This window comes from Octopus bimaculoides, chromosome 5, assembly GCF_001194135.2.
Source record: "Octopus bimaculoides isolate UCB-OBI-ISO-001 chromosome 5, ASM119413v2, whole genome shotgun sequence".
NCBI classification, from domain to species: domain Eukaryota; kingdom Metazoa; phylum Mollusca; class Cephalopoda; order Octopoda; family Octopodidae; genus Octopus; species Octopus bimaculoides.
The window spans coordinates 98,376,647-98,389,162 of NC_068985.1; the positions used below are offsets into that span (position 1 = coordinate 98,376,647).

General features: G+C 39.0%; 1 long non-coding RNA gene across 2 annotated transcripts in view; it reads right to left on the reverse strand.

Moving 5' to 3' along the window:
* LOC106882972 (uncharacterized) overlaps positions 1 to 3,164 on the reverse strand; it is a 5,492-nt gene extending 2,328 nt beyond the window's left edge. The window contains exon 1 of one of the 2 annotated variants that reach the window (XR_001411058.2): positions 3,144 to 3,164. This is a non-coding gene — a long non-coding RNA (uncharacterized LOC106882972). Of the gene's footprint in view, positions 1 to 3,077 lie in introns of both variants that reach the window. The other variant, XR_001411057.2, reaches the window with a different exon arrangement.
* Positions 3,165 to 12,516: the final 9,352 nt, after the last annotated feature.

Consider the following 12,516-nt stretch of genomic DNA (forward strand, 5'->3'; position numbering starts at 1 on the left):
CCCCTAACCCTAACCCTAAAACTAACCCTAACTCTAGAATCCGAACTCTAAAATTGTTACACACATAGATACGCACAGCGTAATTTATTATATAAACAATATATGCGTATAAATTACGATTAAACCGGATGAAATATGTCACAGGGAATAACATTTTTATGACCGGCGAGCAGTAACTCTATTGAGCTGAATAGACGTCAGTGATTGGTTCAAATTACAGAAATACGACAACTTTAACATGGAATAACTTGCGATGTACGTTTTTTTGTTAAGAAGACTAAGAGTAAAAGATGTTTTATATGACACATTCTACCAGTGTCCCAAGTTTCAAAGTGTTTCGTTAGTGTTTCGTTAAGAAAATACTGGTGCCCCCGTTTTGAACTAGATCCCAATTGACTTACATTAATCATTATCTATTGATTCAATACAAATAGAATGTATCCCATCTAACAGCTGTTTCTGTTTCCAATATTATATGGTAGTACCATTGATATGCTAAATATAGTTATCATATTTGGTTATAAAACCGATCTGAAACATGGAGCTTCATCAGTGTGAAGAATAAATAATGAAGGGCATAGAGAAGAAAAAAGGAAAAGTTGAATATGGTTGTAATCAAACTATTTTGCTTGCGTATCTCTTTGTGGATTAATCCTTTGTACGGTGGGGATAGGATGGATAAATAATAAAAAAATTAAAAAATAATAGCGGGATACGCCAATAGGTTTTAGTCGGAGAAAGGGTGAAAATGCAATAAGGTTTTAGATTAATCATAATTTATAATAATTATGTTTGTAGTACTAATTAATAGTATTAATCATAATAAAATGCTAATCGGTTAAGTGTAATTTTTTTATTTACTTACTAGGAGGTGGTTAAACCCTTCCACCTGTTGTCCGAAGTGAGATAGGCTAAGGTTCGATGTAATTGTTCAGTTGAAATTTAAAAACAAAAGACTAGCTATTGAGACCGTTATACGGGGTAAGATAAATAAATAAATGAATGGGAAAATGGTGTATGTTGTAAGGGGCTCTAAAACGCTTAGGATAATAAATACTAGATTAAAAAATAATAATAAATACTAAGAGAGGAACCTATTTAGGAAGTAAGGCGGTTGGGGTTGAAAATGGTCCAAAAGTTTCTAATAGGAATTCGAAAGTAATAAAAACAATGAAACGAATTTATTTCATGGGAAAATTAGGGACATATTTGTCGTTAAGGGGAGGTAATAACTAGGGTAAGTGGCCTAAATTAGGGATTGCTGGCCTGCCATCCAGCGCACCTTATCAGTGAGCTGACTACCCCCAACAAACAGCTAATTTTCCAGCTAATTGGCTAAACAATCTATAAATCAGTCAGTCTAATGGTCAATTAATTAAGTAAAATTAGACCAAATCATCACATTCAACAATACAAACACGCTGTACGTTGAGAAGGAAATAATACAAAAAAATACAACTCATCTATGAGATTCGAAATTCATGGAACGCATAGAAGACGGAGTAAAAGAATAAAAATGGCACACAGGTATACTTAAATTAACCACAAACACCATATTGATCCAACAGAAAGAAACAAAAGTGATAGAGTGAAAACAATACATTAGATAAAACATAGACTATACCAGTCCTACTAGTGTCTCCAATCCCTCCACAAAAATCTCAGTAAACTACAAAGAATAAAGAAAATGGTATTATACATCATCAACGGTTGTGCACAGGCCGCGATCACAGGGCACCTATACAATAAAACAAAATTAGAGATGAGTGGCTGTGTGGTAAGTAGCTTGCTTACCAGCCGCATGGTTCCGAGTTCATTCCCACTGCGTGGCACCTTGGGCAAGTGTCTTCTACTATAGCCTCGGGCCGACCAAAGCCTTGTGAGTGGATTTGGTAGACGGAAACTGAAAGAAGCCCGTCGTATATATGTATATATATATATGTATATATGTGTATATGTTTGTGTGTCTGTGTTTGTCCCCCCAATATCGCTTGACAACCGATGCTGGTGTGTTTATGTCTCCGTAACTTAGCGGTTCGGCAAAAGAGACAGATAGAATAAGTACTAGGCATCCAAAGAATAAGTCCTGGGGTCGATTTGCTCGACTAAAGGTGGTGCTCCAGCATGGCCGCAGTCAAATGACTGAAACAAGTAAAAGAGAAAAAAATCTCATACCACCTAGACATGTGAGATGCATTGGTCATTTCTGCAGCAAGTTTCAACTTGTATAGTCTCTGTAACTATATGAATAATCACCCAGATATGCATACAACACTCTAGTGTACATATTTGAAAATCTCCATCTGTCAAACAGAGACTAAACAGGCACAAAGAGTAAATAGATTCAGAAATAGCTGCAACATCGACAGTCTCCCTGGTTCGAGACACTGTGCTGGGATGTACACTGCCAGCGACAATTATAGACGATCAACAACTACAAGCTCCGCTGTAGCCATTACCAGAAATTACAGACGTGCACACTGTTTAAAAAGCTTCACGCATCATAAAAATCTAGAGAAATTTAAGTCTAGGACTTTATCTACAGTAATAATATATGACAAAAGTGAATAGAAAAAAAAGCACTATATGTTAAGCATTATAAGTCATTTCAATTTAGTAAAAAACAGTTGACATAGTTGAGACCAGGACAAAAGCAAGTCCCTTCGTTAATGTGTGTGAGTACGTATTTATATATATGTCATGGATATGTATGTATGTATGTATGTATGTATGTATGTATGTATGTATACATATATATATATAACTTGTGTCTAGAAGAAGGTGCAGAGATCGTTACGTCCATAGAACCACATGAGCAGGTGAGATTGATACCATTTATATTCCTCTTTACTTTCATGTTTTTCTAACTTAACATTTGAGAGAAAGATATGAGAAATGTGTAGAGAGACCTACGCTCTGGGAAGACAGGAGCAATTGTAACGATTTACGCGGGGCCTAGAGGATTGCATACAACATGAGTGAGGAGAGGAGAGGAGCAGAAACCTCGAAAGCATCTTCCACTGTCTTTTTCAAGGGCAAGAAAACACAAACGATACGAAATAATATAATCGCACTACCTTTGTATTCCTGAGCAGGAACCCAATTTCTTTGTTAAGTGAAAATAAAATCAATCGACTCCTTACCTTGATTGATTAGTTTGTTATAAAGAAAATCAGGTTTATTCCTAAATATATATCACATTAGCTGTGAGAATAGCACATCTGTAAAAGTTAAAACAGGAATAAGATAACGGAAGTATTTCCGTTTATTTGATATTACTACACAGATGTCTTCAGATAAGATTCTAAGATTATATATTTTCCGGTAGAAGGTTAATGTTATTACGATTTTTTTTATCATCTCCTATAAACGTAATGTTGATTTAAAAAAAAAACAATGCGCATCTCATTTTGCTGTTTTTATTCCATTCACATCTAATAAGAATAATAAGAATATGAAAGCTTCCATCAGCACTTAACTAGGGCTTTATGTTATAGTAGACTACCCGTGGCCCGTTGGGTCACCAATAGTTCAAGGTACCCGAAAAAACCGCGTATTTCGGGAACCTGTGGTCAGATTTACTTTCAAAGCATTTTCCCCATTATGAGCCGGTTTGGCTATTAATAAAGTGTAACGTTGGAGGTTTCTACTATTTTCCCTCTGATAAAGGTAGCATTTATTGAGGCCAAATTTCATCCAAATGTCATCACTAAACAGTTTTAAAACTGCTAATGAACCCTGTAATTGTTTCTTATTATTGAGTGAGAGAGCAGAGCATGCCACCAAAGTGACACTGGGGGAGATTATATACGAAGCCCAATATACTCATCATGATTACTCGCCTGATAAGGGTACACCAGGCACAAGAATCGCAACCATATGTGAGCGATTTGGGGATCTCATATCAAGATAAGCAGCGCATGACCTTGCAGGTGGGGCCCAGTTATAATTGTTTTCAGGTCGAGTAGCCCAACCCGCTCAAAAGATCCCTCGATAAGGTTTGTTTAAGGATGTTGAACGAAACACCCATGCTTCCAGAGGTGAATTATTCAAACCCCAAAGAATTCCTCTCAACACATGGCTTCTGATCGTGCTCAGAGATGCACTTAATAATAATAATAATAATAATAATAATAATAATAATAATAATAATAATAATAATAATAATAATAGTCAAGACGAAGAGCGCGATTCGATTGTAAGATATTTTATTAGTTGAACGATATTTCAACAGTACGTCTGTCTTTGTCAAGTTCAAAATAAGAAGTAATAAAAATTCAAAATTACGGAAATTCAAACGTAAAGTATGAACGAGAGCAACCAGCGTCCACACGTTGATGGAATGACATAAGTTTTAAGTTACAATTTTATAACAGGCGAAAAGAAAAAGACAGGAAAAAATAGAAAAAAGAAGACGACAGAAAGAAAGGAAAAAGAAAAGAGAGAAAGAAGAATATTTAATCAAACAGTCTTGTATAAATTTGATGATATTCTCCTGTCATTTTATTCATTCCTCCAGGGCGTGATGTTACTAACCCGCAAACATATTTCTCCTCATACATTATGAGAAGTGAAAGTGGAGCAGATTCAAAGAAAAATGACAACGCTATTCAAAAGAAGATTTGCGTTTTCAAGCTCAGAACTGAGAAAACTGATAAGGAGGATACAGGAGGCGGTCGAAAAAGCCAGCTTCTATATATGGCTGAAGCGGGAAGACCAAATATGGCTTGAAAGTCATAACATGCCGGCAGGAAAATAACATCATTAGGTGAGACAGGCTGACACTGAAGTGGCTTCGTTGATTGACAGGTGACGGTCTCGGTTAGAGTATGCGTGGGCTAAGATTACGCGCCTTCCATTATCAGTTAAAGTTTAGACAGTGTCACGTGACAACTTGCTGGGGCTGCTTGCTGGAGCCTAGCAGCGGGAAGTTTAGACAGTGTCATGTGACAACTTGCTGGGGCTGCCTACTGGACCCTAGCAGCGAGAAATTTAGACAGTATCACGTGACAACTTGCTGGAGCAGCCTGCTGGAGCCTAGCAGCAGGTATAAAAAGGGGAATTTGACAAGACAGTCTGTCGGATGCTGACACTCGTTGATGCTGCATCGAAGAGGCTAGGGACTAGAAGAAAGAAGACATGCACCCAACACCAGACCTGAAGACACCTCCGAAAGGGGGGGGCGCCACGTCAAAACGGTAGAGGAGTAGAGTCCGAGTGGTTCCTCCTGATGATGTCTTGAGCTAACTGGATCCTATAAAGGAGCTGTTGTGGTAGCAGACTTCGAAACATGGTTGAAATTCCTCTGAGAATATGCACTTTCAAGTCTTCCTCAAAATTGCAGCCGCTTGAAACGAAATGTTTAGCAAGTTTTGTCGAACTACTCGACTAATCGAACTAATCGACTCATGCCCACCTCCCTCAAGCTGCCCATGTGGAAAAAATTTGAAATAATTCTTGATGATGTTGTTAATATTATTAAGGCAGCGAACTCACGTAGTCGTAAGCGTAGTAGTAGTAGTAGTAGTAGTAGTAGTAGTAGTAGTAGTAGTAGTAGTGTGGAGGCGCAATGGCCCAGTGGTTAGGGCAGCGGACTTGCGGTCATAGGATCGCGGTTTCGATTCCCAGACCGGGCGTTGTGAGTGTTTATTGAGCGAAAACACCTAAAGCTCTTTCACCACAACTTTCTCTCAATCTTACTTCCTGCTTCTGTTGTGCCTGTAATTCAAAGGGGCCAGCCTTGTCACACTGTGTCACGCTGAATCTCCCCGAGAACTACGTTATGGTTACACGTGTCTGTGGAGTGCTCAGCCACTTGCACGTTAATTTCACGAGCAGGCTGTTCCGTTGATCGGATCAACTGGAACCCTCGACGTCGTAAGCGACGGAGTGCCAACAACAACAAGTAGTAGTAGTAGTAGTAGTCATATATTCAGCTGCGATATTGAAAATACGAAATTCATTTCGTCTTTTGTTGTAAATGGAAATAGGTTTGTAACAGCTTTTGATCAAGTGTTTACTGATTAAAGTGGCTTGCACTCTAATCATGAAAAATCCTTATTGTGTTGCATATATTTGGGTTTGATTTTCCGCTGTCGTAGGCTTCATACATGCTTGTGTTGAAATAGCAGCAGTCAATCTGCGATATCAGAAATTTTACACTCCGCCTCACCCACATAAACAGACATTCAAACAGACACATGTTAGTGTATGTGTATGCGTATAACACGAGCACGATCTGCATGGTTGCACTTCAGTGACAGAAAATATTAAAAGAAACAATAAAATTATGTTTCCACTAATTGCTAACATAATTGTTTACTTACATTAAACTTCACTGTCTGTTTATCATTTGAGTAACATAAAAACATTTTATACAACGGCGCCTAAATTCGCTAAAAGAAAAGAAACCGAGAGTTATGTTGACAAAAATATCGCCGAAGCGTATACAACGATCCTCCCTTTACAAATACAAAAGTGCTCAGAATAGCTTGACCTTAATTTCTCTGCAGCCCTTAGACAATTTAGTATTTACAAATCAGACGTGTCAAACTTTATTAGCCAAAATATATACAACCATCAAAGAGTGAAAATGAAGTGAATAATATCCTGCAAGTTTGCAGTGAGCTTCCTGACGACCGTCCATATGGACTCAGAAGTGTAGAGTTAGCGCTTAGCAAAGAAAACACTTTACCGGCATAGAAAATACTTTACATGCAACAAAAACGTATTACACCAGTATATTCCCATTAGAAATAGATGACAGTATTGACATGAAGTGTAGCTTCTCCTGGATTCGAAATTGCTACTTCACATTTGTTACAACTTGAACTTATGTTATGTGTCATTTAGTCTATCGCACGTGCACGTTTGTGTGTGTATATGTGTGTATGATGGTTAATTTTGATTGGTTCTTTTCCTATCTACAAAACCTACTATAAATTGTTTCGCAACAATAAATGTTCTTTTTTAAGCCATTGTTTGGTGCTTTTTAAACACTTTATTACACTTGTTTTACTGCCTAATAGCAGTCTGTTGACGCTTTCCCTCTTTGCAGAAGTGGGTAGCACAAGTATTAACGACGGAGTACGAAAACCACACCTCCTCGGAGCTTACGTCTTCTGAGGAGGAGCAGGTGAAGAAAAGAAATTTGCGGCTGTCGCCAAGAGTCACAGTAATGAAGTCAAACTAACAGAACTGAGTAAATATAAAGAAATGCATTCTATGGAGGGGTGCGACGTAAAGGTGTCCCCTCCCCAAGGAATTTTGAAAACTACCAAGGAGAAAACTATAATATATAGAACGTACTCTATAAAAACAAGGGAAATGGAAAAAATGACGACCACGCAAGTAGAAAAGGCCTTGAAACCACTTTGGTAGAGGTTTTCATACCTTGCCAGAGAAATGAAGTTCGGAACAGTAGAGGTGATTTTCCGAGAGGTAGCTACTGCCAGGTTACACTCGGCAACCTCTTTATGGACAGAAGTTGTACTTCTACCAATATACCTTGGGAAACATGCTTCAATGGTTAGGGTAGATCTATCACCAGAGATTGACGTAGCCTGGTTAGTAGCTCTAATTAGTAGCTCTAATTAGTAGCTCTGTTAGTAGCTCTAATTAGCCAGCTGACGACAGCACACATCAGAATTAATGGTCTGGTTGTATGGGAGGAGCTTATAATAAATAATGCCTTTGTGATGCCATCAAGCACAAAACATTGGTTTTTCGGCATGCATATTCGTCTTTGCCAGCTGTTTTGGGTGTCCTTGCGCAGACTGCAGGATCTTTTTCTCACTACATTTTCATACACAATTTATTTTTCCTCTCCAGTCATAAGTTGTTTCAAAACGGGATGCTTTCATTCTGTTTCAAAAGCAGCATATTACAAACGGAATACTGGTTCAAGCAATTCTGTATATTATAGCAAGAAATGTATCTTAGCTCCACTAGGTATTCATGAGCCTTACTTTTAGAAACTAACTCCTCTGCAACTTCTCTAGTCGTGATATGTGAGTTAGTTTTCTTCGATTTTTGCCTTCAAAACATCTCCATTCACTTTTGAAGGTCTTCTACTGCGAATGTGATCTTCCGATCTAAACTCTCCAGCTTTAAATTTTGCAAACCACCTTCAAACAGTTGATTGACCTACAGCAGCATCACCATAAACTCCACAAATACCTTTGCAAGTCTTTGCAGCATTTTCTCTTTCTTTAAAAAGAAAATGTATTACAACAAAAATATGAAATATATGGTTTTCCATTTCAAATGTCAGTAACTGGAAGGAAAGATAAATCTATTCTTAGTCAGGAACAGAGAAGGGATACACTACCGCTTCTAGCAATGCCAAAGTTTTAACTGTGTTATATTTCAGGTGTTTTCAATGAAGCGTTAAATGATTTAGCTTAAAAACGCTCAGAGCTTTCCAGACAACCTAATATTTATCTTTTGAATATTTTCATTTTTACTTCTCTCTAGATCTCAACTGTTGACTGCATACATCACACACACACACACACACACACACACACACACACACACACACACACACACACACACACACACACACACACACACACACACACACACACACACACACACAGGCACACACACACACACACGCACAAATATTTGTGTGCAGGGATACATATGAAGTTCGTTATTGTATATCTTCCATTGCATATTTTTTATTCAACACACCACAAATAACACACAAAGCAACTATACCAACGCCGACGACGTCTAGATCAAGATTATAAACATCTAAGGCAGAGATCGGGTAGAATCGTTAACACGCTGTGAAAAATGCTTAGCGGCATTTTGTCCATCTTTATGTTCTGAGTTCAAATACCGCCGAAATCGACTTTGTCTTTCATCCTTTCGAAGTCAATAAAAGAAGTAACAGTGAAATACTCATCAACTTTTACAAGCTTCGTTTGAAAGTGAAGGTGGAGAAGTAAGTGCTGCCTTCCCGCAAATTTGTTGGAATGTAGGTAAATGCGACAAGAATCGTCCGAGTGAACGGAACTGCTCTGAACTTGCGACTGTAGATTAAAATCATAAGAAAGAAATTGCTCGAGTGGTCAGCTTGAACGGAGATTTTCCCCGTTTACGTCTGACCAAACTGAAGTGTGTACTGTTCCGCTTTCTGAGGAACGAATGCGTTCCTCTAGACAGGCGGCCCCTTTGCTGGTAACACCTGCTGAATAAAGGGCTGGGAATGATGTGGCTGCTGGTAGACAGACATGTGCTAAGGTTGCGGCATCACCAATGCTTACTTAATGGTGGGCAGTTGTGGTCGCTGCTTGTCAGACACGATTTTCCATAGATCGTCTCTTTGTCTGAGTTGCAGTCCTGAATCAAGCGTAGACCAATGCAGAACGCTTGGCACCTAGAGTGTCGTCACACAATCACAATCCTATGTCAGTCGGTCAATGCGGTCGGTGAAAATTCCACTCAGGCGTTCTATAGAGGTTTAGCGGCTGCCAAGTACGACGACGTTTCGAGGAGATTCCGGGCCTCGACGAGAATGAGCTGGCTGGTCTGGTCCGGAAACTTTTCCGGCCGGGGCCTATGGATAACTTCCAGAAACACTTGGCTTAGTAGTGTCACCGGAGTGCATTGCCTGATCCGGCTATCCATTGTAAAAATCGCCCCATCTCCTTCCTAGAGGAACGGGAGGGTTGTGTGGTGGACCAAGTTGACAGGGCTGAAGACAGCCACTTTACTCTTTGGCCAAGCACTCATCAACTTTTTCAAGTTTCGCTTGAAAAGTGAGGGTAGAGATGGAAGTACTGCCTCCAAGCAATTTTGTTAAGAGGCGGGTGAATGTAGCGCATATGGCCCGAGTGAACGGGCCATCTCTAAGCAAGTGGCTCTTGAGCGAGAGTAGATGATATGGAGAGGGCACATACCATAGAGGTCAGGACGATCGTGGTTTTGTGGAGATTCCATAAGCAGCCGTTGGAAAACTCCCTCTTTTGGGGATCTAATTCCTATAATTTTATTGTTATTTTATTGTTATTCTGTTTTTACACGCTTCAATCCAAATCTATTTGTGCTGTGTTGTCACGTGCTGTTTTCAATCTTTTATGAGTCCTCAGTGGTTAATAAAGAATATTATTACTACTACTACTACTACTACTACTACTACTACTACTAAATGCGTCGTGCTGGCAGAATCGTAAACGCACTGGCAAAATGCTTAGCGACCTTTCGTCTGTCTTCACTTTCTGAGTTCAAACTCCGCTGAGGTCGACTTTACCTTTCATCTTTTCGGGGTCGAAAAGATAAGTTCCAGTTGAACACTGGAATCGATGCAACCGTCTTACCCCTTCCCAGAAATTGATTGCCTTGGGCCAAAATTTGAAATTATTATTATTGTTGTTGTTGTTGTTGTTGTTAAGGCGGTGAGCCGGCAGGATCGTTAGCACACTGGACGAAATGCTTAGTGATATTTCGCCCGTCGCAAGGTTCTGAGTTCAAATTCCTGCGAGGTCGACTTTGCTTTTCATCCTTTTGGGGTCGATAAAATAACTACCAGTTGGACACTGGGTCGATGTAATCGACTCATCCCCACCTATCCCAAGCTGCCCCTGTGGAAAAAATTTCAAATAATAATTGTTGTAGATGTTGTTGTTGTTGTTAATATTATTAAGGCAGCGAACTGGAATAATCGTAAGTGTAGTAGTAGTAGTAGTCATATATTCAGCTGCGATATTGAAAATATGAAATTCATTTCGACTTTTGTTTTAAATGGAAATAGGTTTGTAACAGCTTTTGATCAAGTAATTACTAATTAAAGTGGCTTGCACTCTCATCTTGAAAAATCCATATTGTGTCGCACATATCTGCACACAAACGAAAACACACAAACAAACACACACAAATATTTGTGTGCAGGGATACATATGAAGTTTGTTATTGTATATTTTCCATTGCATATTTTTTATTCAACATACCACAAATATTGTTGGCACTCCGTCGGTTACGACGACGAGAGTTCCAATTGATCCGATCAACGGAACAGCCTGCTCGTGAAATTAACGTGCAAGTGGTTGAGCACTCCACAGACACGTGTACCCTTAACGTAGTTCTCGGGGGAAATTCAGCGTGACCCTTTGAATTACAGGCACAACAAAAACAGGAAGTAAGAGTGAGAGAAAGTTGTGGTGGAAGAGTACAGCAGGGTTCGCCACTACCCCCTGCCGTAGCTTCGTGGAGCTTTTAGGTGTTTGCGCCCAATAAACACTCACAACGCCCGGTCTGGGAATCTAAACCGCGATCCTATGACCGCGAGTCCGCTGCCCTAACGACTGGGCCATTGCGCCTCCACATACCACAAATAACACACAAAGTAACTATACCACGCCGACGACGACGTCTAGATCAAGATTATAAACACACCTAAGGCGGAGAACGGGTAGAATCGTTGGCATGCTTTGAAAAATGCTTAGCGACATTTTGTCCGTCTTTGCGTTGTGTTGAAATACCGCCGAAGTCGATTTTGCCTTTCATAATTTCCAGATCGATAAAAAAGTAAGAATAAATATGTTATTGAATTACCCCTCCCTCGAAATTGTTGGCCTTGTACCATAATTTAAAGCATTACTATTGGATGAAAGTAGTCGACATTTGCATGAGTTGTTTTTATTCTGCGAAGCATATCATTGCGTTCCGATGTTCTAATTTCCTAACTGAAGTGGAATCTGTCCTAAATCATAACATTTAACACAGTATCTAAACGTGTGAGGTGTTACCATGTTGGTCTCTTGTGCTTTACTGTTACTTGCAATTGTCTCCATCACTGTATATTTTCTACAAAATTATTTGAAAGTGCTAAAATTCTACAAGAATGTACCAAGTTTGAAGAGTCGGTATCTAGTCGGCGATGTACCACAACTCCAAGGAGATAATATAGGTTTGTGTTTTTCACTTCACTTTAATTTACTAAGTGTATCTACAGTTTTAAATCTGCATGCTCATTTATTCCCTCTTTATCGGGGAACCATGTGTTTATATTAGAGTTTATGATGATGACAATAACGTTTAACTGCTTCCAGTCGGCAGTGACTGAATGAATCTATGATCAAATATGTTCCAGATATGGAGCTGTCTTTCTCTCGGGTATTTCATACCTACGAATACATTATTCAGTATTTTTTTGTTTTCAAGACGGTAGCGTGTAACTGAAATGTAATTTGACTGCTATTTCTAGCAAGCTAGTTAAATACAAGGAGGGTCTTACATTTACGGGTCGATGTAAGCAAAACCTCTAAATCCTACACTGGTACCGTGATACAGTTTTATTTATTATTTCCCAACGGCATAACTACAGGGTTTTACCCCCCAGACTTTGAGAGGTTATAACTTTCAGAAAAATGAATTTATTTTAATGAAATTTTCTACGCATATAGTATTAACTATGCAGAATCCGAATATACAAAGATTTCCGGTGAAAGGTTTTTGAAATGGGGGTGGGGGACAATTTTCGGAAATTCCAACGGAGTCCACTTAAAT